Here is a 27,525-nt window from a genome sequence, read left to right on the forward strand (position 1 = left end):
CTTTGAGCTTTTCTTAAGATCTCTGTATAGCCTCTTTATTGAGACCGCTAAGCATTCGGTCAAATAGATAAAAGTTTTGGAAATAACTCGAAAGTACTTATGAGCACATATTGAGTGCATAATGAGGAGATTGAGTTAGGGAATTAGTTTATGTTGAGAGGGAGAATGAACATACATAACTCGCCCACCGTAAAAGAAATTCGCGTCTCTGCGAATGACACGCCAAGATTAGGAGTGTAACTCGGAAATTTCTGAAAAGTATATTAAGAGGATTATTTCATTATTGTGAAAAAAAAAAAATTGTAGAAGTTTCGGTAATTTTCGAATTACGTATTATGCAAATTGTAATATTTTTGGCTGTTTTTTCTTTATATGTTCGACGAATTTTATTTCGAAATTATTATGATATTTAAATGATGTTTTGCGATAATGTAAAAGATAGTAAACTAAATTTTTGAATTCTCATGCGTATGTCTGCAAATTGTAATTTTTTCCTTTTACACCTTTCTTTTTAAATTAAGTATACATATTTACGACTTTTTTTTTCGAAATTTTGGGTTTAGGTTTTGACAATGTATACATACGTTTAGATATTTGCATATTCATGTTTCGCTTTTTAATTTTTAATTTTGTTTCAAAAATACAGTCATTATCGTTATTAAAATATATATGAACGTAGATACATGAAACTATAAACATAGATATATACAAGGGTAATATTCACAAAGTTTTGTGAGGCCTTTTGATCTGAGCTATGTCAATTTTATTTGGGTAACTAACGGGTAATTTTATAAATTTTTTAGCAGTTTTATTCCTGTTAGCAAGAGGGTTTTTCATATAAACTTTTTCGTTGTTGAAACTCGGCACTTTTTCTCTTTTTGAGCTAATTTTTTCTATAGCTTTTTTTTCTTTTCATAGGTATAACTTTTTATTTTCTCAAAGTCAATACCATTCCTGTTAATAAAATCTATAGGTTTTACATTAGTTGAACTGTGTACCGAATTATTATAGAAGCCAATAGCTTTAATCACAACTTCTTCTATTTCCAATGTGTTTTGCATATTTTTTAAAAGGCGTATATGTTCTAGTAATGTGGAATGCAGTCTTTCAACATCTGTATTGCCAGTGTGACTATTTGGCGTAGTAAAATGAGGAATAATATCATTTTCCCGGCAAAATAATCGTATAGACGCGTTGTTAAACTCATTATCCATTATTAGTTTTTTGGGTTTTCCCAACCATGCAAACCTTTCTTGTAGTTTGATTTTTATGGTGACCATGTTTCTGTCTTTTTTTTTTATGTTTCTGTCTGGTAATTTATGTACAGATGCTAACTTGTTGAATCTATCAATCGTGGTCAAAAAGCATGAACGAAAACAAAATATGTCGGTGTGCACTATTTCATTGGGACTGCCAGGAGTCTCTGTATGATTAAGTCATTTTTTTAAATGGTTTTCTAGCATATTTACTCTCATTGCATACATCGCAACTGTTAATAAATCTGTTTATTATCTTTTTTAAATTTTGGTAAAAATATTTCAATTTCATTTGCTCATCATTTTCCAAGATACCTCTATGGTTACTTTCAATGTGAACTTTATCTACTATATCTAACATTTCTTCATCACTCCTGACGTCTAAAGCTTTACAACTGCATATAGTAGATTCAATATTACTGTCATTTGAAAATGAAGTTATGAATTTTTCTTGAACTACGTTGTAAAGATTATCGGGTAATTCTGAATGAATTTCTATTGTTCCTTTCTTTATATGCCTTCTGAATAAATCACATAAATAAGTGTTATTACTTACATCGCATTCTTCTATATATATTATAAGGTATTTATCTATAAAACTTCGCTCGCTATGTTCTTGTTATGAACTAGTCGAATTTGGGTAGTATATTTGTTGAAAATTGAATTTAAAATAAGGAAATGGTCATTTTGATTTTCGAGCGCTGAATTCCCCGTATCTATAGAGTTCTCAAACAAAGATTTTATGTCTAGATTTTCCTCGTTATGTATTTGTTGTCGACTAAGAAAGCCGGCTAAATTATTTTCCTTACCTCTGAGATATTCAACTTCAAACTCGTATTCGCTGAGCAAAGTTTTCCAACGTAGAATGCGTGTGCTTCGATCTTTCATAGAGTACAACCATTTTAAAGGCTTATGATCCGTTTGTACTAGGAATGACCGCCCGAACAAATATGGTCTGAAATGTTTCACCGCCCACACTATCGCTAATAACTCTTTCTCCAGAGTATGATAGCGTTTTTCGAAGCCGTTTAATGTGCGAATAGCAAAAGATATTGGTTTGTTGTTTTGACTAATAACCGCGCCTATCGCAACATTGCTGGCATCAGTTGTTACCACAAATTTTTTTGAAAAGTCAGGAAATGCTAAGAGTGGGGGTGAGGTCATTATAAGCTTCAACTTATCAAAATCTTCTATATAATTCTATCTTTCATATTAATCTTTTCGTACTTTTTCAGATATTTTATTATAGGGACAGCGGCATAGAGTAATTCCTGATGAATTTGCGATAATACCCAGTCAGACCTAAAAAGGACTGAATTTCTTTGACAGTTCGTGGTAGCTTTATACTTTGTATAGCTTCTATTTTTTCGGTATTCGGCGTAATACCTTCCGGAGTAATGATATGCCCTAGAAATTATGTGTATCTTGAGATAAAGTTACATTTTTCATATTGAATTTACAGGTTGTTTTCTGCCAACCTATTGAATATTTTAGTCAAACTCTCAAAATGCTCTTTTATGGAGGTGGAGAATATCAATATGTCATCCATATCAATTATGCATATTTTATGGATATAGTCGCATAGAACTGTATTCATCATACGCTGGAATGTGGCGGGTACGTTTTTCAGGACAAATGGCATACGAGTAAATTCATAATGCCCGTTTGGACCTGAAAAAGCGGTTTTTTCGATATGGTTTTCGCTCATCAGAATGTGGTGGAATCTTTTAGCCAAGTCGATTGTGGAAAAATATTGTGCTCGCCCTAGCTTGTCAAACAGTGATTCTACGTTTGGTATAGGGAACTTATCATCGATTGTAAGACTATTTAGCTTCCGAAAATTTATTACCAAACGCCATTCCTTTTTACTATCAGGGTTCAATTTTTTCTCCACAATCCATAATGGCGCGTTATATGGAGACCTACTTGGCCTAATGATTCCGTTTTTTAGCATAGATTCTAATTGACTATTTATTTCCTCTTCCAGCGCATAGGGATACCTATAATTTTTTACGTAAATAGGGGCATGGGGTTTTGGTATAATCTGGTGTCTGACTGTGTCTATGGCTTGTAGATATTGGCCATCTTGGAAAAATATGTTTTTATATTTCAATATAAATTGATTTAAGAGAAGCTGATCTTCAACGTTCAAATCTTTTTTAATTAAGGCATCTAGATTAAAGCTAATATCATCAAATGTAAAATTATCCGGGTAAGTGTCTGTATGGGAGCAATAAGCGTAGAAATCTTTATCATTGGCTAAGTATATGTTAGTGCAATTATCAACAAAATTTATTATTTTATTGTTGACGTTAATGAATTTTAATGAAAAATCAATTTTGATCTTTAAAGGGATAAGAATATTTAAGCTAAGTATGCATTGGAAAGGTTTATTAGTAAATTTTAATAATTTAATGGATATTGTCTCTCCTTTATTAATGGCAAACTCCAAAGGTATATTGACGATGACTTCTTCTAATATTATATCAGACGCAAAAAGTGTTTTTACTAGGATAGGTTTTTCTAAAGTTCTGCGATGACGAAAGTTTTTAAATATCTCAAAATCTCCCAATGTGGTTGCTGATACGGTATCTACGAAACACCTAACCACAGTATTATTAATTGTTAAATCTATTAGTCGTAACTTGGTTGAAGAGGAACAAGCTGTAAATTTTCGTATTTTTCAATATTGTCCACTTCCATTGGCACAACAGGTGATTGTTGGTTATATCTCGAATTGTTATTAAACCTACCAGAATTATTTACGTTTCTATAGTTTCTTTGGTCATTAGAATTTCGGGTATTTCCACTAGTGTTACCTCTACCATAACCATTACTAAAGTTGCCAGAAGAATTATTCCGGTAATTATTTACATTTTCATAGTTTTGATTAGCACCAGGGTGTGTGTTATAATTACCAGAGATATTTGAGTTGCCTCTATTAAAATGTATATTATTCCGATTGCCGTTATTTGCATTTTTATTTTGGTCAAACACATTGGAATTATTAGAAAAATTGTGTGAAAAACTATACGTATATTTATTATTTTTTGTATGGAAAGCCGTGTTATTTACACTCTTATTTATTTTAAAATCTTTTAACATACTATTTTCTAAATAATACGGAAATGCTTTTTCCATATTAGTAATTTGATTCTGCAACAAGAGAGTTTTTACATTGAAGGACAAAAATCGTAGATAAATGTCAAATATTAATTTTGAATTATTATATGGTGTATATAAAATGTCATATTCCACTTCCAAATAATATTTAGTGTTCATTGACTATAAAATAGATCCGAGCTTACTATGTAAATCTTTAACATCTATGGCCCTAATATTCAGCGCCTCATTTCTTAAATTTAAAAAAGTTGTTTCTATACCAAATTCTTCCTTCAATTTGTTTAGGATGTCATCAAAACTCGGCTCATAAAGTTGCTGGATTACGTGCAATGCTCGCCCTTTCAGTTTGTTGCACAGAACTTTGGATATAATGTATTTTTCTCTGTCATTTGTAAGCGACAGTATTGTTGCAACATCTCTCAAATAGTGGTTTAGTGTATACTCACTTTTTCCGTCAAAAATTGTATACTTCTGGCTTCTCTTAATGCCTCTGCTAAGCTTAATGCCATTTTATGGTTTTTACTTGGTTTGTCTGTTTATTTGTTTGCTTTTATTTAAGTATTTAATTTGTTTGATGTTTTTTAATATCTTTCTTTTTGCTCAGTTGATTGTGTTTTTTAAATTTATGTTTATCAAAAGTCAAGTTTAGTGGCAACAATGTTTAGGTACATTTGTATATTTTTTGATAGGAGAATGCAATACGATATTCACACTTTCGGTATGTATACTACCTAACTGTTACGATTTTTCATATTGAAGACGAAATGCACTTTTTAAGCAATTTTTTGTTTTTGTACTTTTTAAATTTTAGATGTAATTGTGGTATTTTATTTTCTATTATTTCCGCCGCAATATATGTATGTATATATGTACAGTCGCAATACTTTAAGTTTAGACCTTTACTGCATTTTAAAAAATTTTCTGTACTTTTATTTAGTAGTTTGAATAAAGTTATTTTAATTTTAATTGGATGCCGCGATAACAGATTTTAAATTTGATTTTTTTTCATTTACATTACACCAATCCCCCGATTTACACGGAAGATCGGTTCCAGACAAAACCGTGTAAAGTGAAATCTTCGTTTTCCTATAAAAAAAACCGTGTAAAGCGAAAAAACTACCCAATTCAGTCATTTGTTTAAATAAAACAAAACTAAAACATCTTAATGAAGGTTCACGAGAAGATAACTCAATCGATAACTTACCAGTTCAAAACAAAAAAACTCGCAATAATAGTAAAAATTATGGCTTTTTGTTCAAATTTCATCAAACGATTTTCTTTCCACATGAACTACATATGTACTCTGCATTTGGTTATGTACATACATATTCACAATAAGGGTAATCCCTCAATATTGCAATCAGTGTTGCCAAGGGGGCTCAAAAAGGTTTTTAATGATTTGTTAATCTTCGGAGTTTTTAAAATTTTGCTGATTTATGAACCGTGTAAAAGCGAAATCGTGTAAAACAAGTACCGTGTAAATCGGGGGATAGGTGTATTTTAAATTGCTACATCACTTAGTTACGTATTTAACAAGTACGATTTTGGTTTGCTTGTTAATTTTTTTTTTTTGTATTTTTACCATTATACAATGGTTTTTATTTCAGCACATAACTTTTCAAAAGTTTTTCCTTGGAAAGTTCGAAGCTAATATTTTAAAATATTTTATGTTTTATTTTACTCCGTTTTAACCTCGTCGCCAGATACGTTCGCGGGTTTAAACGGGGCACACGAAAAAATAAATAAATGAAAAGATTTAAAGTTTTTTTTTATATATTTTTTATATAACTTTTTTAATTAACCTTTATTTAAACTTATTATTTTCACATTTAAAACATTGACATAAGAATGAGGCAAAAACAAACTTAAAAAATTTGTTTGTATTTTTTCCGAAAAGTACATTTAAAAACAAATTTTTTAAGAAAAAAAGATCCCAAACGGTCAATTTTTGAAAAAGTTAGAGCAATGATCCCATTTTTTTTAAATTTGTTTTTAAATGTACTTTTCGGAAAAAATACAAAAAAATTTTTTAAGTTTTTTTTTCAATAAAAAAAAAGAAAAACAAATATTGGCCCACTCCGGGATTAGTGGGGCTGATTGCAGAATTGATTGAAGTTTTTATGAGAAAAAAAAGGCGAAATTCGAAAAATCTCGAAAAACTGAAAGATTAAAAAAAAACTTTAAAAATTTGTTTGTATTTTTCCGAAAAGGACATTTAAAAACAAATTAAAAAAAAAAGATCCCAAACGGTCAATTTTTGAAAAAGTTATAGCATTTTGAAAACAAGAACGGTGTTTTTTTTAAATTCATAACTTTTTTTGAGTTGCATGAAAAAATTTTAAAAAATTCTGAAAACCGTCTTTCGTAAGCTAGAAAAAGAAGAAAAACCTTCAGCCAATTCTAAAGGGGTCGGGTTCAAATTTGGTCGAAATGGGATGGAATACCCCATATATATTGTTACGAATATTAGCAAATCTAAGGGGTGCTGCTATCTCTATGCCGATGCGAAGCAGCGCCTAGCATGCACATCCATTGATCAATCATTATGCATCTACATAAACGAATCAATCATTATGTCTACACATATGTAGGTACACGCAGCTGAGAGCAACGCACAAGCTCATGCAGATATCTTATCTGAAATGCTCCTAAAGGTATGCAACTGTGATTGTTGAAGTGTCGCTCACACATACAAGCGCATGGGGTATGAGAGAAGCTATGAAAATTATACATCTGTAGTTGTAGCTGAGAAATTTATAACTAAGTACATTCTGGAAGCGCCTAGAAGATGCCACGAGGAAATCACAGAGTATAAAAGCATCAGCGGTAGAGGCGCTATGTGTTTTTTTCAGTAAAGCACGCTATCTGTCGGGCAATAGATCAGTTTCATTTGAGCTATCAATCAGTTTGGTTTAATTAAGCAAGCTATTCGTTGCAAATTATAAGTGTTATTGTGAAGTGCTATTTTTCCATTATTCAATATTGGAGTTATTTATTCAACATTTTAGTGATACGAACGTTAGCAGAAGATTGCAAATAAGGGAAATTGCAGTAAATTCATTACAATTCGTGTCAGAAGAGGAATTGTTGAATAAATTCCAATTCCGAAGACTTCAAATACAACTTGAATATGCCAAAGTTAAGTGAATTGAAGATCCAGCAACTGAAGAAGGAGTTGGAGAGCCGTATATTGAATACAACCGTCATTAAACTGGAACTTCAGGAACGACTACGACAGGCAATGAAATTAGAAGGAAATGACGTGGAAGAGTATGACTTTCATCTTGATGGCGAGGAAACAACAAACATGGAAGAAACACCGCAGACAATGGCGAACACAGACCTGAACATGATATTGGCTACAATATCGGCACAAATGTCCGAAATGTCATCACAAATATCCACCAACATGTCATCCCAACTGGAATCACAGGAGACACGTATTACATCCAAGATGGAAACTCAACTGGGAGAACAGAAGACAAGTATATCATCTCAACTGGAATCGCAGGAGACACGCATAACATATAAGATGGAAACACAGTTAGAAGAACTGAAGACATATATGACTGAGTAGTTGAAAGCACAAGAATCTCGCATATCTTCGCAACTGTCAGAACAGGAAGCAAGGTTATCATCAAAACTGGAAACGCAGGATGCAAAAATCGCTCAATTTCAAGCATAAGTCGATGATTTGAAGGGTCGTATGGAGCAGTTGCAATTAAGCCGCCCAGCTGTTTCAGCAAGCAATCCAAAGGTAAAAACACCATCTTTTGACGGTTCTGTTCCTTTCCAGGTCTGTAAGCTACAATTTGAGAAGACCGCCGCAGTGAACAACTGGAATGCTGAAGATAAAGTTGCTGCACTCTTCGTAGCATTGAAAGGACCAGCTGCCGAAATCTTACAGACTATTGCAGAGTACGAACGGAACAGTTATGACGCATTGATGGCTGCTGTAGGACGGCGATACGGAAGCAAACACAGGAAACAGATATTTCAAATAGAATTGGAAAACCGTTACCAAAAAGCTAATGAGACTTTGCAAGAGTTTGCTTCGGATGTGGAAAGGTTGGCTCATTTGGCAAATGCGGACGCACCAGTGGAATACACCGAGAGGTTAAAAATCCAGAGTTTTATAAATGGCATACGGGACGTCGAAACGAAGCGAGCGACATATGCAAACCCAAAACCCACATTCGCAGAAACGGTATCCCACGCACTGACTCAGGAAACAGCGTCACTAAACCAGTTTTCAAAGCACGATGTGTGGAAGTAGAAAGGCCAGAGTGGGTAGAGGCAATATTGGAGGTGCTGAAAGGATCGCAAAAGCGGAGTGAAAAAGTTATCAAATGCTTCAAATGCGGGAGGCCCAGTCACATTGCACGTCATTGCGATCTTGATCCTAGTAGTTCCAACAATGTGGGTGGCCGTAAACGCAAAGCTGGAGGAGATGAGCAAGAGCGTGTCAGATGTAAAGAACGAAAACTTGCCCCAGCTATGGATGGCAAGGAGCGTGTACTGACTTTAGATACGGGCGCATCTCATTCTTTAATCCATTCCGATTTGGTCAACAGGAGAGCAAAGCCATTGCCTGGAGCAAGGTTGCGTACGTTCACAGGCGAATATAACCAAGTCCAGGGAGAATTAATATGTGAAGTCTTAATTGGGAAGGTCATGGTTCTACACAAATTCATTGTGGCGGAGATTGTTGATGAAGTCATATTAGGAGTGGACTTCTTAGTTGACCATGACATCAGGATCGATATACGGAGAAAAATTATATGCTATAAGAACCAGGATATACCACTTAACTTTAGTTTGGAAAAAGAGTTCAGTAGTAATCGAGTACTAGTGGAGAAGACTCGACAAAGGCCACGAAAGTCAAAGGAAAAGGGATCGAATGGGCCAAATAAATCAAAACCAAAGGTACCTGCGAGAAAAACACTGACATTGACAAACCCTAATGGACGCACTAAAACGACTGAAAGAATTTTCCAGAAAGAATGCAAGGGTGGTTTCAAGCCAGCACGCACTACTACTGTGAAACATGGGGACGATACTGACTATGCGAAGCCAATCCATCAAGCGCAAGCTCTATGAAGTAGTTCATTGGCCAAACAACAGAGTGTGAGGGAACAGGGTAATGAGAAGTAAGATGAAACACAGGCATGACAAGAACTTTAATTCGGAAGGTTTCTTTGAGGGAGATTTGGTACTGCTATACAACCCTCACCGGCGGAAAGGTGTTCCATCCAAATTTCTGTGCAGATGGGAAAGCCCGTACAAAGTTGTGAAGAAGATCAGTGATACCATCTACCGCATACAAACCATTGGGAAACCACGGAGTAGAAGAGTGGTACATTTGGAGATGCTAGCGGCGTTTAGATCGGGAGATTTGTCTGATCGGGACGATCTGACTTAGGTGGAGGGCAGTGTTACGAATATTAGCAAAACTAAGGGTTGCTGCCATCTCTAAGCCGATGCTAAGCAGCGACTTGCAGGCACATCCATAGATCAATCATTATGTATCTACATAAACGAATAAATCATTGTGTCTACACATATGTAGGTACACGCAGATGAGAGAAACGCACAAGCACATGCCGACATCTTATCTGAAATGCTCCTAAAGGTATGCAATTGTGATGTGTTATTTGTGTTATTTATTCAACAGTTTAGCGATACGAACGTTAGCAGAAGGTTGCAAATAAGGGGAATTGCAGTAAATTCGTTACAATATGTATATGAAAATGTATTAGGGGTGTCTGTAGTTTTATAATTTATTTAATAATTTGGGAAAAATTTAAACAACGTGACATCAGGACGGACAAGGCGACAGCTGTTTCGATTATACCTTGTAAATCTCTTCAAAGCCTTTTCTCCCGGGAGTGGGAGTCGAACTCGCACCCCTACGATAGTTGAAATGGTTGTAAACGTATTCAGCTACGTCATGCCTGTTATGAAGTCTTTCCCAATTGCCTTCTTTTTGCATATTTTAATCTTTTACACATTGCATACTTCGTATGCAATTATGTGTTAAAGCTATGCTTGGTACGGCGGTTTTCAAAGAAACTTTGGTTTTTGTTGCTGTTTTCGTTCTATTTATAGAACTACAACGAATTAACCAATTTTGTCTGTTTGTATGATTTTTAATAATCGGGGATTGCCCATATTGCTTTTTTTTAAATGTATGAAAACATTTATTTGAAGCAATTTTTTAATTTTATAATTTATTTAATAATTTGGGAAAAATTTAAACAACGTGACATCAGGACGGACAAGGCGACAGCTGTTTCGATTATACCTTGTAAATCTCTTCAAAGCCTTTTCTCCCGGGAGTGGGAGTCGAACTCGCACCCCTACGATAGTTGAAATGGTTGTAAACGCATTCAGCTACGTCATGCCTGTTGTGAAGTCTTTCCCAATTGCCTTCTTTTTGCATATTTTAATCTTTTACACATTGCATACTTCGTATGCAATTATGTGTTAAAGCTATGCTTGGTACGGCGGTTTTCAAAGAAACTTTGGTTTTTGTTGCTGTTTTCGTTCTATTTATAGAACTACAACGAATTAACCAATTTTGTCTGTTTGTATGATTTTTAATAATCGGGGATTGCCCATATTGCTTTTTTTTTAAATGTATGAAAACATTTATTTGAAGCAATTTTTTAATTTTATAATTTATTTAATAATTTGGGAAAAATTTAAACAACGTGACATCAGGACGGACAAGGCGACAGCTGTTTCGATTATACCTTGTAAATCTCTTCAAAGCCTTTTCTCCCGGGAGTGGGAGTCGAACTCGCACCCCTACGATAGTTGAAATGGTTGTAAACGCATTCAGCTACGTCATGCCTGTTGTGAAGTCTTTCCCAATTGCCTTCTTTTTGCATATTTTAATCTTTTACACATTGCATACTTCGTATGCAATTATGTGTTAAAGCTATGCTTGGTACGGCGGTTTTCAAAGAAACTTTGGTTTTTGTTGCTGTTTTCGTTCTATTTATAGAACTACAACGAATTAACCAATTTTGTCTGTTTGTATGATTTTTAATAATCGGGGATTGCCCATATTGCTTTTTTTTAAATGTATGAAAACATTTATTTGAAGCAATTTTTTAATTTTATAATTTATTTAATAATTTGGGAAAAATTTAAACAACGTGACATCAGGACGGACAAGGCGACAGCTGTTTCGATTATACCTTGTAAATCTCTTCAAAGCCTTTTCTCCCGGGAGTGGGAGTCGAACTCGCACCCCTACGATAGTTGAAATGGTTGTAAACGCATTCAGCTACGTCATGCCTGTTGTGAAGTCTTTCCCAATTGCCTTCTTTTTGCATATTTTAATCTTTTACACATTGCATACTTCGTATGCAATTATGTGTTAAAGCTATGCTTGGTACGGCGGTTTTCAAAGAAACTTTGGTTTTTGTTGCTGTTTTCGTTCTATTTATAGAACTACAACGAATTAACCAATTTTGTCTGTTTGTATGATTTTTAATAATCGGGGATTGCCCATATTGCTTTTTTTTAAATGTATGAAAACATTTATTTGAAGCAATTTTTTAATTTTATAATTTATTTAATAATTTGGGAAAAATTTAAACAACGTGACATCAGGACGGACAAGGCGACAGCTGTTTCGATTATACCTTGTAAATCTCTTCAAAGCCTTTTCTCCCGGGAGTGGGAGTCGAACTCGCACCCCTACGATAGTTGAAATGGTTGTAAACGCATTCAGCTACGTCATGCCTGTTGTGAAGTCTTTCCCAATTGCCTTCTTTTTGCATATTTTAATCTTTTACACATTGCATACTTCGTATGCAATTATGTGTTAAAGCTATGCTTGGTACGGCGGTTTTCAAAGAAACTTTGGTTTTTGTTGCTGTTTTCGTTCTATTTATAGAACTACAACGAATTAACCAATTTTGTCTGTTTGTATGATTTTTAATAATCGGGGATTGCCCATACTGCTTTTTTTTTAATGTATGAAAACATTTATTTGAAGCAATTTTTTAATTTTATAATTTATTTAATAATTTGGGAAAAATTTAAACAACGTGACATCAGGACGGACAAGGCGACAGCTGTTTCGATTATACCTTGTAAATCTCTTCAAAGCCTTTTCTCCCGGGAGTGGGAGTCGAACTCGCATACGAAGTATGCAATGTGTAAAAGATTAAAATATGCAAAAGGAAGGCAATTGGGAAAGACTTCACAACAGGCATGACGTAGCTGAATGCGTTTACAACCATTTCAACTATCGTAGGGGTGCGAGTTCGACTCCCACTCCCGGGAGAAAAGGCTTTGAAGAGATTTACAAGGTATAATCGAAACAGCTGTCGCCTTGTCCGTCCTGATGTCACGTTGTTTAAATTTTTCCCAAATTATTAAATAAATTATAAAATTAAAAAATTGCTTCAAATAAATGTTTTCATACATTTAAAAAAAGCAATATGGGCAATCCCCGATTATTAAAAATCATACAAACAGACAAAATTGGTGTCTGTAGTTTTTTATAAGGTTGCGGTATGCATATGCACAATTAGAAGTGTCGGATTTGAAATTAATTTTCTTTTCATTAGGTGTGTCTACTATATGTATCATATCTAAAATGAATCCTTTATTGTAATTTTTCTCTTCTTCCAAGACAGTGACATTTTCGAAGTCCGGGTAATGCCATGTATCTCTACAATGTGATGTTAAGGCTGTTTTGTTTTCCCAAAAATTATTCCTTAATTTTATATTTGGTTTGTGAGCGGATATCCTTGTTTTAAGTTTAGATTTTGTACTCCCTAAATATACTTTCTGGCATAAGTGAGACCCGCCCCCATTACAAGGAATCTTGTATACCATATCGGACTTGTCATACTTGGATATTTTATCCTTAACATTGCTGAAAATGTACCAGAGCGTATTGTCGTATGTAAAGGCTACTCGTACGTTTTCCTTATCATATAAGTTCGAATATTTTATCCTTTCCGATAGCCCAGCGACATATGTTGCAGATTTGTATATTTTACCCTGCGATGTCCTCTAATGTCTCTTTAATTATCTTTATATTTTTGTTATGGTTCATCTTGCCGCTGATGGAAAGAACCCGCCGTACAAAGTTGTTGGCCGTATTAATAATTATTTTCTTATCGTGTTGCGAGTTGAAGTTGATGAGTGTTCTGGATGCTGTTGGCTTCTTAAGCCAATCCATAGTGAGCATGTCATTTTTCTTAACAACAAGAGTGTCCAAGAACAGTAGCCTTCCATCTATTTCCACTTCTATTGTAAATTTGACAGCTGGTATCCGTTTAGGAGGCCCAGCATTACTTCCATGTCTTCCGTTCTGACTATGGCGAATAAGTCGTCGACGTATTTTGTGAGCAGTCGTGGTTTGTTGACCGAATCTTCCTCGAATCTGGTAAGCAGCTCCTCCATCACGATATCTGCTATAACGGGCGAAGCTGGCGAGCCCATGGGCATCCCCGAACGTTGCTCATATATCTTTTCATTGTTCTTGAAATACCTGTTTTCTTTTATGCAGAACTTCACCACTGTCAAAAAAAGCTCTTTGGTCATGGACGTGTAGTCTTTTATATTAATCCATTTTGACTCTATTGTCTCGAGGGCTAAATCTACAGGGATACTGGGGAAAAACGAGACGACATCGAATGACACTAAGCTCTCATCATCGTTAACATATGTGTCTTTGATTTTGTTCTTAAATTCTATTGCATCTTTAACGTTGTACTTAGATGAGGTGGTAAAATTTTTAAGAATTTGGACGACAAATTTACATAGATTATATGACGGAGAGTTGATGGACGAACAGATGGGCCTAAGAGGAATACCTTCTTTATGGATTTTGCGTAGACCATAAATACGTGAGGGATTACAATTAAGGCGAAACTTTTCTTTCAAATCGATAACTTTTTTGCTGTACATTTTTTCCACTATTTCATTGTTTTTCTCCTGTAGCCTATTGGTAGGGTCATGCTTTAACACTTTGTACGTGGAAATATCGTTCACTATACTCTGTAACTTCTTGTCATACTCTAACTTGTTCATCAACACGGTAACGTTGCCTTTTGGAGACGGGTCTCACTTATGCCAGAAAGTATATGTAGGGACTACAAAATCTAAACTTAGAAATGTTACATATAGTAGACACACCTAATGACAAGAAAATTAATTTCAAATCCGATACTTCTAATTGTGCATATGCATACCGCAACCTTATAAAAAACAACAGACCCCTAATGCATCTTTCACATACATATATATGTATGTATGTACATGTATATTTACACCATCGCCTTAATGACAACAAGACCAACGTTAGGGTGATCAGCTGAATCGTTCCTGTTTTGCCGTCTTATGTATTGATGTTTTCCAATATTTTTATACTCAGTTGAGCAGAGCTCACAGAGTATATTAACTTTGATTGGATAACGGTTGGTTGTACAGGTATAACGGAATCGAGATAGATATAGACTTCCATATATCAAAATCATCAGGATCGAAAAAAATTTGATTGATCCATGTCCGTCCGTCCGTCCCTCCGCCCGTTAACACGATAACTTGAGTAAATTTTGAGGTATCTTGATGAAATTTGGTATGTAGGTTCCTGAGTACTCATCTCAGATCGCTACTTAAAATGAACGATATCGGACCATAACCAAGCCCACTTTTTCGATAACGAATATTTCGAAAAACCGAAAAAGTGCGATAATTCATTACCAAAGACGGATAAAGCTATGAAACTTGGTAGGTGAGTTGAACTTATGACGCAGAATAGAAAATGAGTAAAATTTTGGACAATGGGCGTGGCACCGCTCACTTTTAAAAGAAGGTAATTTAAAAGTTTCGCAAGCTGTAATTTCGCAGTCGTTGAAGATATCATGTTGAAATTTGGCAGGAACGTTATTCTTATTACTATATGTATGCTTAAAAAAATTAGCAAAATCGGAGAACGACCACGCCCACTTTTAAAAAAAATTTTTTTTTAAGTCAAATTTTAACAAAAAATTTAATATCTTTACAGTATATAAGTAAATTATGTCAACATTCAACTCCAGTAATGATATGGTGTAACAAAATACAAAAATAAAAGAAAATTTCAAAATGGGCGTGGCTCCGCCCTTTTTCATTTAATTCGTCTAGAATACTTTTAATGCCATAAGTCGAACAAAAATTGACCAATCCTTGTGAAATTTGGTAGGGACATAGATTCTGTGACGATAACTGTTTTCTGTGAAAATGGGCGAAATCGGTTGAAGCCAAGCCCAGTTTTTATACACAGTCGACCGCCTGTCTTTCCGCTTGGCCGTTAACATGATAACCTAAGCAAAAATCGATATATCTTTACTAAACTTAGTTCACATACTTATCTCAACTCACTTTATCTTGGTAAAAAAAAATGGCCGAAATCGGGCCATGACCACGCCAACTTTTTCGATATCGAAAATTACGAAAAATGAAAAAAATGCCATAATTCTATACCAAATATGAAAAAATGGATGAAACATGATAATTGGATTGGTTTATTGACGCAAAATATAACTTTAGAAAAAAACTTTGTAAAATGGGTGTGACACCTACCATATTAAGTACAAGAAAAGGAAAAAGTTTTGCAAGGCGAAATAAAAAACCCTTGAAATCTTGGCAGGAATATTGTTCGTAGTATTATATATATAAATAAATTAGCGGTACCCGACAGATGAAGTTCTGTGTCACCCTGGTCCACATTTTGGTCGATATCTCGAAAACGCCTTCATATATACAACTAAGGGCCACTCCCTTTTAAAACCCCCATTAATACCTTTAATTTGATACCCATATCGTACAAACATATTCTAGAGTCACCCCTGGTCCACCTTTATGGCTATATATCGAAAAGGCGACCACCTATAGAACTAAGGCCCACTCCCTTTTAAAAAGACTCACTAACACCTGTCATTTGATAACAATATCGTACAAACAAAGGCTTGAGTCACCCCTGGTCCACCTTTATAGCGATATCTCGAAAAGGCGTGCACCTATAGAACTAAGGCCCACGCTCTTTTAAAATACACATTAACCCCCTTCGTTTGATACCCATATCGTACAAACAAATTCTAGGGTCACCCCTGGTTCACCTTTATGGCGATATCTCGAAACGGCGTCCACCTATGAAACTAAGAATCACTCCCTTTTAAAATACTCATTAACACCTTTCGTTTGATACCCACATCGTACAAACAAATTCTAGAGTCAACCCTGATCCACCTTTATGGCGATGTCTCGAAAAGGCTTCCACCTATAAAACTAAGCCCACGCCTTTTAAAATTCTCATTAACATCTTTCATTTGATACCCATATCGTACAAAATAAATTCTAGAGTCACCCCTGGTCCACCTTTATGGCGAAATCCCTAAATGGGGTTCACCTATAGAACTATGGCCCACTCCCTCAAAAAATACTCTTTAGTACCTTTCATTTGATACACATGTCATACAAACACATTCCAATGTTACCTTCGGTTCATTTTCCTACATGGTTATTTTCCCTTATGTTTTCACCATATCTCTCAACTGAGTATGTAATTTTCGGTTACACCCGAACTTAACCTTCCTTACTTGTTTGTTTACAAAAAATGTTCTTTAGTTTGTTTATATTTTCTGTGTTATTATGTTCAATACCTTTGTTATATATAATTAGTGTTAAACGATTTAGTCTTCTAATCACAGTTGAAGAAGTAAGTAGTGATGTTTTAAAATTTTTTGTTTGTGTATAAAAAAGAGCTTTTTTTGTTTTATGTGCTTCTAGCTCCTGATGATGAATTCAGACTAAATTTGAAATATTGAGTGATAATAAACTAAAACAAAAACATATTCATTTGTTTTATTTAAAACCGGCCTTGTGCTCATTAAAACTTTAAAAGAGTTTATATTGACGGCCAAAAACATTCTTCATTATTTTTAAGTTACGAAATTTCAGCAAAGGGGATTAAACCATCAAATGATAGAATGAAAATAATTAAAAATTTCGAGAAACCGATTTCTTTAAATAAACTTCAAAAATTTGTTGGAATTGTTAATTACTACCATCGCTATATTCCAATGATTGCGAAAGAACTTATTCCCTTTCATCAATTGCAAATAAAAATAAAGGAAAAACACTTGTTTGGAATGATGAGTCAATTAAATCCTTTGACAATGTAAAACGTGTTTTTGCTGAAACCACACTTTTAAATCAAATTGATAGGGATTCTAATTTTTTATATCGGTTGATGCTTCAAATGTTGCGATTGGATCTGTTTTACAGCAATCTAAGCACGATACTTTGGAAGCTTTGGCTTATTTTTCTAGAAAATTAACTCCTGCAGAATATAAATATTCCACTTTTGATAGCGAGCTTATAGGTATCTATGGGGCAATCAAACATTTCAAACATTTTTTAGAAGGTCAAGTCTTTACAATATATACAGATCATAAGCCGTTGACATACGTCTTGAATTCAAAAACAGAAAAATCTCCTCGACAGACACGAAATTTAGAATATATATCACAATTTACGAATGATATACAACATATATCAGGGAAAAATAATATTGTGGCGTATGCATTATCAAGGTTTCCAGAAATAGATGCACTTTCAATTAAAGATATTAATTTTCATACTTTGTTTGTTGAGCAAGGAAATGATGAGACTCTTAAAGATCTAGTGTCTTCTCAAACATCTAAGAATAATTTAAAGCAGATTATAATTCCGATTCATAATTAAAAAATTTGGTGTGATATTTCCGGTTCAGCACCACGTCCTTATGTTCCAAAATCCTTTTGTTCGACTTATGGCATTAAAAGTATCCTAGACAAATCAAATGAAAAAGGGTGGATCCACGCCTATTTTAAAATTTTCTTTTATTTTTGTATTTTGTTGCACCATATCATTACTGGAGTTGAATGTTGACATAATCTACTTATATGCTGTAAAGATATTCAATTTTTTGTTAAAATTTGACTTAACACATTTTTTTAATTTTTTTTATTTAATTTTTTGTTCTTCATTCGATTTTGCTAATTCTTATTTAGCACACCTACAGTAGAACGTACGGACGGGCAGACGGACGGACGGGCATGGCTAAATCAAATTTTTTTTCGACACTGATGATTTTGATATATGGAAGTCTATATCTATCTCGATTCCTTTATACCTGTACAACCAACCGTTATCCAATCAAAGTTAATATACTATGTGTTAGTACGATATGGGTATCAAATGAAAGGTGGTAATGAATATTTTAAAAGGGAGTGACCCTTAGTTCTATAGGTGGACGCCTTTTCGATATATCGCCATAGAGGTGGACCAGGGGTGACTCTAGAATGCGTTTGTACGATATGGGTATCAAATGAAAGTTGTTAATGATTATTTAAAAGGGAGTGGGCCTTAGTTCTATAGGTGGACGCCTTTTCGAGATATCGCCATAAAGGTGGACCAGAGGAGACTCTATAATGTGTTTATGAGGGTTTTAAAAGGGAGTGGTGGCAGTTGTATATGTGAAGGCGTTTTCGTGATATCGACCGAAATGTGGACCAGGGTAGCCCAGAACTTCATTTGCGGGTACCGCTAATTTATTTATATATGTAATACCACGAACAGTATTCCTGCCAAGATTCCAAGGGCTTTTGATTTCGCCCTGCAGAACTTTTTCATTTTCTTCTACTTAATATGGTAGGTGTCACACCCATTTTACAAAGTTTTTTTCTAAAGTTATATTTTGCGTCAATAAACCAATCCAATTACCATGTTTCATCCCTTTTTTCGTATTTGGTATAGAATTATGGCATTTTTTCATTTTTCGTAATTTTCGATATCGAAAAAGTGGGCGTGGTCATAGTCGGATTTCGGCCATTTTTTATACCAATACAAAGTGAGTACAGATAAGTACGTGAACTGAGTTTAGTAAGTAAGTTTAGTAAGATATATCGATTTTTGCTCAAGTTTTCGTGTAACCGGCAGAGCGGAAGGACAGACGGACTTCTGTGTATTTCACAGTTTATCACAGAAAACAGTTATTGTCCTAGAATCTAAGCCCCTACCAAATTTCACAAGGATTAGTAAATATTTTTCGACTTATGTCATTAAAGGTATCCTAGAAAAATTAAATGAAAAAGGGCGGAGCCACGCCCATTTTGAAATTTTATTTTATTTTTGTATTTTGCTGCACCATATCATTACCGGAGTTGAATTTTGACATAACTTACTTATATACTGTAAAGATATTAAATTTTTTTTTTTAATTTTGACTTAAAAATTTTTTTTTTAAGTGGCCGTGGTCGTTGTCCGATTTTGCTAATTTTTATTAAGCATACATATAGTAACAGGAGTAACGTTCCTGCCAAATTTCATCATGAAAGCTTCAACGACTGCCAAATTACAGCTTGCAAAACTTTTAAATTACCTTCTTTTAAAAGTGGGCAGTGCCACGCCCATTGTTCAAAATTTTACTGATTTTCTATTCTGCGCCATAAGTTCAACTCACCTACAAAGTTTCTTTGCTTTATCCATCTTTGGTAATGAATTATCGCACTTTTTCGTTTTTCGAGCTCTGCTCAACTGAGTATAAAAATTAGTGAGAAATTTCATACAAATATGGTAAAAGAACCTCATTTAGTTGTTCTAAAAGAGCCTTATGCTGAATTACTTGGATATTTTAATTTGGGTGAAGAAGAAAAAACACCAATTTAAATAATAAAATGAATTCTTCAATAGGAAAAAACTGTCAATAGATCAATTAATTGGCATATGCAGCGATGGAAAACCAGCTAATACGGGAATAGAAAATGGTGTTATAAGACTTTTTGAAAAGCATTTAAATAGACCACTGCTCTGGTTTATATGTTTGCTTCATTTCAATGAATTACCATTCGGTCATTTATTCAGAGCATTAGATAAAATAATTAAAAAAACTTTTAAGTAAAATGGCTTTATTGAAAACAATACTTATATGAAGTAATAATAATACCAAAAGCTAGAAAATAATTAGGTAGTACTAGCGTTGGGCGCGTGAAATTTCTAAAAATGTGAGGCGTATCATAACCTTGTTAAGGTTCAGTTGGTCTTATTTATGACTATCTATAGAAATTTTACGCGTCCAACGCTTTTATGTAATTGTCTGATCAACGCCCTAGATTGAGAGGAGTGTGACGTCTAGTACCTAGGACCTACCTAATTATTTTCTAACTTTTAGTATTATTATTACTTCATGTAAGTATTGTTTTCAATAAAACCGTTTAACTTAAAAACTATTTTTAAATTATTTTATTTTCAAGTTTTTAGTTTTTATTTAATTGCCTATTATTTCCCATTCTATTTACTTCATTTACTTACTTACTTACATACTTAATTGGCGCTTAACTGTCCAAACGGTTATGGCCGTCCAACAAGGCGCGCCAGTCGCTCCTTCGCTGCGCCAACCGGCGCCAATTGGTCACACCAAGGGAGTTTAAATCGTTTTCCACCTGGTCCTTCCAACGGAGAGTGGCCGCCCTCTACCTCTGCTTCCATAGGCGGGTTCCGATAGAAACACTTTCTTGGCCGGAGCATCACCTTTCATTCCCATAACATGGCCTAGCCAGCGCAGCCGCTGCGTTTTAATGCGCTGTACTATGTGGATGTCTGCGTATAGCTCGTACAGCTCATAATTAAATCTTCTTCGGTACTCGCCATCGCCAACGCGTAGAGGTCCATAAATCTTTCGAAGAACTGTTCTCTCGAACACTCCCAAAGCCGCTTCATCTGCTTTTGTCATGGTCCATGCTTCTGCCCCATTTAGCAGGACGGAGGGGGGACTTTACTTTTCAATTACCTACCTAGTCTAAAGTAGCATTTATTGGCAAGATTGATTCTTCGCTGGATTTCAGTGCTGATGTTGTTGGTAGTGTTGATGCTGGTTCCCAAATAAACGAATTCTTTTACTATTTCGAAATTATGGCTGCCAACAGTAGCGTGGTTGCCAAGGCGCGTATGCACTGACTCCTTGCTCGATGACAGCAGGTACTTCGTTTTGCACTCATTCACCATCAAACCCATCTTTACCGCTTCTTTTTCCAGTTTGGAGTAAGCACAACTAACAGCGCGGGTGTTTAGGCCGATGATATGATTGAACCAATTACTTAATGAATGAATGCTACACCATCCGCCTTTGAAAGGGTAGTCATATATAATTTGTGCACCAATTAAGGATGGCTACTCGAGTGGCACAATAAATTTTTGAATCCGTTTCTGCTTACATTGTTATTTTGTTTACTTATGACGTAACTTTATCTATTTATGTACTCTTTATGTTCCTTTTTGATTTGTTTACAATTGGTTTTTTTTTATACTCAGTTGAGCACAGCTTACTTTGATTGGATAACGGTTGGTTGTACAGGTATAAAGGAATCGAGATAGATATAGGTTTCCATATATCAAAATCATCAGTATCGAAAAAAAGTTTGATTGAGCCATGTCCGTCCGTCCGTCCGTCTGCCCGTTAACACAATAACTTGAGTAAATTTCGAGGAATCTTGATGAAATTTGGTACGTATTTTCCTGGGCATTCATCTCAGGTTGTTATTTAAAATGAACGATATTGGATTATAACCACGCCCACTTTTTCGATATCGAAATTTTCGAAAAACAGAAAAAATGCGATAATTCATTACCAAAGACGGCAAAAACGATGAAACTTGGTAACTGAGTTGAACTTATGACGCAGAATAGAAAATTAGTAAAATTTTGGACAACGGGCGTGGCACCGCCCACTTTTAAAAGAAAGTAATTTAAAAGTTTTGCAAGCCGTAATTTGGCAGGCGATAAAGATATCGTGATAAAATTTAGCAGGAACGTTACTCCTATCACTCTATGTATGCTTTATAAAAATTAGGAAAATCGGAGAACGACTACGCCCACTTTAAAAAAAAATTTTTTTTAAGTCAAACTTTAACAAAAAATTTAATATCTTTACAGTATATAAGTAAAGTATGTCAACATTCAGCTCCAGTAATGATATGGTGCAATGAAATACAAAAATAAAAGAAAATTTCAAAATGGGCGTTGCTCCGCCCTTTTTCGTTTAATTTGTCTAGGATACTTTTAATGCCATAAGTCGAACAAAAATTTACCAATCCTTGTGAAATTTGGTAGGGGCTTAGACTCTAGGACGATAACTGTTTTCTGTGAAAAAGGGCGAAATCGGTTGAAGCCACGCCCAGTTTTTATCCACAGTCGACCGTATGTCCTTCCGCTCGGCCGCTAACACGATAACTTGAGCAAAAATCGATATATCTTTACTAAACTCAGTTCACGTACTTATCTGAACTCACTTTGTATTGGCGTAAAAAATGGCCGAAATCCCACTATGACCACACCCACTTTTTCGATATCGAAAATTACGAAAATTAAAAAAATGCCATAATTCTATACCAATAACGAAAAAAGGAATGAAAAACGGTAATTGGATTGGTTTATTGACGCAAAATATAACTTTAGAAAAAAACTTTGCAAAATGGGTGTGACACCTACCATATTAAGTAGAAGAAAATGAAAAAGTTCTGCAGGACGAAATCAAAAGCTCTTCGAATCTTGGCAGGAATACTGTTCATGGTATTACGTATATAAATAAATTAGCGGTACCCGATAGATGATGTTCTGGGTCACCCTGGTCCACATTTTGGTCAATATCTCGGAAACTCCTTCACATATACAACTACCACCACTCACTTTTAAAATACTCATTTACACCTTTCATTTGACACCCATATCGTACAAACAAATTCTAGAGTCACCCCTGGTCCACCTTTATGGCGATATCTCGAAAAGGCGTCCACCCATAGAACTAAGCCCCACTCCCTTTAAAATACTCATTAAAACCTTTTGTTTGATACCCATATTGTACAAACGCATTCTAGAGTCACCCCTGGTCCGCCTTTGTGGCGATATCTCGAAAAGGCGTCCACCTATAAAACTAAGCTCCACTCCCTTTTAAAATACTCATTAACACCTTTCATTTGATACCCATATCGTACAAATAAATTCTAGAGTCACCCCTGGCCCACCTTTATGGCGATATCTCGAAAAGGCGTCCACCCATAGAACTAAGGCCCACTCCCTTTTAAAATACTCATTAACACCTTTCATTTGATACCCATATCGTACAAACAAATTCTAGAGTCACCCCTGGTCCACCTTTAAGGCGATATCTCGAAAAGGCGTCCACCTATAGAACTAAGGCCCATGCCCTTTTAAAATATTCATTAACACCTTTCATTTGATACCCATATCGTACAAACGAATTCTAGAGTCACGCTGGTCCACCTTTATGACGATATCACGAAAAGGCGTCCACCTGTATAACTAAGGCCCCTTACTTTTAAAATACTCATTAACACCTTTCGTCTGATACCCATATTGTACAAACGCATTCTAGAGTCACCCCAGATCCACCTTTATGGCGATATCTCGAAAAGGCTTCCACCTATAGAACTAAGGCCAACTCCCTTTTAAAATACTTATTAACACTTTTCATTTGATACTCATATCGTACAAACAAATTCTAGAGTCACCCCTGGTCCACCTCTATGGCGATATCTCGAACTAAGGCCCACTCCCTTTTAAAATGTCATCAGCTGAATATCATCAGCATATGCCAGTAATTGCACGCTTTTATAGAATATTGTTCCAATTCGGTTAAGTTCAGCAGCTAGTATAATTTTCACCAGCATCAAATTAAAAATTCAAATTAAAAATCGCACGAGGGGGGGTCACCCTGTCTGAAACCTCGTTTATTTTCGAACGGCTCGGAATGGTCCTTCCCAATTCTGACTGAGCTGATGGTGTTGCTCAACGTCATTTTGCACAGCCGTATAAGTTTTACGGGGAAACAAAATTCAGACATAGCGGCAAATATGCAGCTCCTTTTCATGCTGTCGAAGGCGGCTTTAAAGTCGACGAAGAGGTGATGTGTGTCGATTCTCTTTTCACGGGTTTTTTCCAAGATTTGGCGCATTGTGAGAATCTGGTCGATGCTAGATTTACCAGGTCTGAAGCCGCGCTGATAAGGTCCTATCAGCCGGTTCACGGTGGGCTTCAATCTTTCGCACAATACACTTGAAAGGACCTTATATGCGATATTAAGAAGGCTGATTTCACGATAGTTGGTGCATTGTGCAGTATCCCCCTTCTTTTAGACTGGGCAAAGAACACTTAGATTCCAATCGTCGATCATGCACTCGTCCGCCCATATTTTACGAAGAAATTGCTGCATGCGCCTTACCAACTCCTCGCCGCCGTACTTGAATAGCTTCGCAGGCAATCCATCAGCGCCCACGGCCTTGTTGTTTTTCAATCTATTTATTGCTATTCTAATTTCGTCATAATCGGGCGGGGGGACATATATTCCATCATCATCGATTGCGGGATCGGGTTCGTCATCTCTGCGCGGTGAATCGCTGCCTCCATTTAGGAGAGCAGAGAAGTGTTCCCTCCATAATCTAAACACTCTCTGGACATCAGTTAAAAGGTCGTCGTTTTCGTTCCAACAGGAGTTTGCCCCGGCCTTAAAACCTTCCGTCTGTCGCCGTATTTTTTGGTAAAATTTTCGGGCGTTATTCCTGGTAGCTAGCAGCTCAAGCTCCTCGCACTCGCACCTTTCTGCTTCTGATTTTTTCTTCCTTAAAAGGCGTCTGGCTTCCCTTTTCAATTCACGATAGCGTTCACACACTCCTCTTGTTGCGCTCGCTTTTAACGTAGCCCTGTAGGCTGCGTCTTTTCTTTCGGTTGCAACGCGCCATTCTTCATCGTACCAGTTATTATCTCGTGGCCAGTCTGTTGTGATGGAAGCTTTTCAACGTCTAGCTTTCCTTGTGTTTTTTGTTCCTTGGTTTTAGCTGCGCTGAGGGGGGTGCGTATTTCGGCTGCAATGAGATAAAGGTCCGAGTCGATGTTAGTTCCTCGGATAATGCGCACATCTAAAACACCGGAGGCATGACGTCCATCTATCACAACGTGATCGATCTGATTGCGAGTATTTCGATCAGGAGACAGACATGTAGCTTGATGTATCTTTTTATGCATGAACCTCGTGCTGGATATTACCATGTTTCGAGCACCGGCAAAATCAATCAGCCTCAGTCCGTTAGGAGAAGTTTCATTGTGTAGGCTGAACTTTCCGACTGTAGGGTCAAAAACACCTTCTTTGCCCACCCTGGCGTTAAAATCGCCAAGCACGACTTTAATATCATGACGGGGGCAGCGCTCGTATGTGTGTTCTAATTGTTCATAAAAAGTGCCTTTCCCTCATTGTCTTTCTCCTCTGTCGGCGCATGGGCGCAGATGAATGATATATTAAAAAATTTTGCTTTTATTCGGATAGCGGCGAGACGTTCCCACAGGTGTGAACGGCAGAACTTGGCGACGAGTCTCTCTCCCACCACAAATCCGAAGCCGAAGCTGCGCGTATTCGTATGGCCACTCCAATAGATGTCACAATTTTCGATCTTCTTTCTTCCTTGCTTCGTCCAACGCATTTATTTAATGGCGGTGATGTCAGATTTTTCTTTGACGAGGACATCAACCAGCCGGGCATCTGCACCAATTCCATTCAGGGAGCGGACGTTCCAGGTGCCATAGTCGTCATCAATAGAGAGTTTATTTATCCGAGGCTTGTCGGTATATTTCATTGGAGTATAGTTTTACGTGGCGGGTCCCAAGCCCAGCGCACAACCCCCTATGCGGGGGTGAAAATATTACTTGCACGTTTATATAGCGAGCCGCTTGCTCCAAGACAGACGCCCGCTTGCAGCCGCGCCTTGAGGTGTACAGACGCTGCCGATGCCATCTCCCCGGCTAGCCCTTAAACCGATTATGTCAGAGTGGCCTAGCCAGGTTGTCGCCTTCTCACAAACAGATGTTTAGCGGCTACCCAGAGTATACTTGGCCGCAAGCGACCGACAGTAGTGAGCTGCTTGAACCGCAGGCAAAAGAGTCGCTGTGGCCATTCCCAGGTGAATGGCGGTCAGAAGCTTTCGCCACTTTCGTGGACTTCTACACACGGCTCCACCCTCCTATTTAGTTCATTTAGTGACTCATTATTAGGACTCTTTCCTGACAATTTTTTACAATCTATGTCCTCAATACATAATACTTCCAAAGATTTTACTCGACTCTGCGCCACGTATGCTTGTCCCTCCTCAAACTTCAAAATATTTTGATGTCACTTCTACCGGACTGTATGTAATATTTGTTCCAAATATGAGCCAAATCGGCCATTATAGGTCGCTTTCTATTCATGTATGTATTATGTGTTCCAAATATGAGCGCAGTCAAACCACAAATACGATTTTTGTGAATATCTCGAACTTTGCGCCACCTAGCGGCGATTTTTTTGTAGGTCGATTTCTATTCTTATATGTATTATATGTTCCAAATATGAGCCAAATCGGACAACAAATACGATTTTTGTGAATATCTCGGTCCTTGCCACACCTAGCGGCGATTTTTTGTAGGTCACTTTCTATTCTTGTATGTATTATGTGTTCCAAATATCAGCCAAATCGGACCAAAAATACGATTTTTGTGAATATCTCGATCCTTTCGCCACCTAGCGGCGTTTTTTTATTATTATTACATTGTCATCGGATTCTGAACTACATTCCAAGTTTCAAGCTTGTAGCTTATCGGAAAGTTACGTAAATTTTAATTACAAAATTCGTTCACAACGACCGGCCGTGCAGCTGTGCAGCCTGTCAAGCCAACGTAAATAAAACCGTTTAATAAAACAGTCACGAGTGGACCAAGAGCCGCAAGTGGAAAAATATACAAAGGCATTCAAGACTATGAAAAATTTCAGGTATGTATTTGTTAAAATTATTTTATAATATTTTTTCAATCAAATTAAAATAGGAAAATTATACTAATTTTAATTTATCTAAAAAATTTATTTTTCAGGTTGTAAGTGATTTTGAACCAATAAATAAAATAAATAAATGTAAAGCGCGATAACCTCCGAAGAGATCTAAGGCCGAGCTTCTCTTCCAATTTGCGTCGTGCTCCTCTTGATTTTCCCTACAAATTGGCCGGACGGGACCTCCATGATTTTATGCCGATTCCGAACGGCATCTGCAAGGCAGAT

At 36.1% G+C, this 27,525-nt stretch overlaps 1 protein-coding gene and 1 pseudogene across 1 annotated transcript in view; both read right to left on the reverse strand.

Moving 5' to 3' along the window:
* Positions 1-27,525, reverse strand: part of dati (datilografo) — a 1,513,307-nt gene that overhangs the window by 5,471 nt on the left and 1,480,311 nt on the right. The window lies entirely within an intron of this gene.
* On the reverse strand, positions 24,798-25,556 carry LOC137234617 (uncharacterized; annotated as a pseudogene).

The sequence above is a fragment of the Eurosta solidaginis genome, chromosome X (assembly GCF_040869045.1).
Source record: "Eurosta solidaginis isolate ZX-2024a chromosome X, ASM4086904v1, whole genome shotgun sequence".
Taxonomy (NCBI): domain Eukaryota; kingdom Metazoa; phylum Arthropoda; class Insecta; order Diptera; family Tephritidae; genus Eurosta; species Eurosta solidaginis.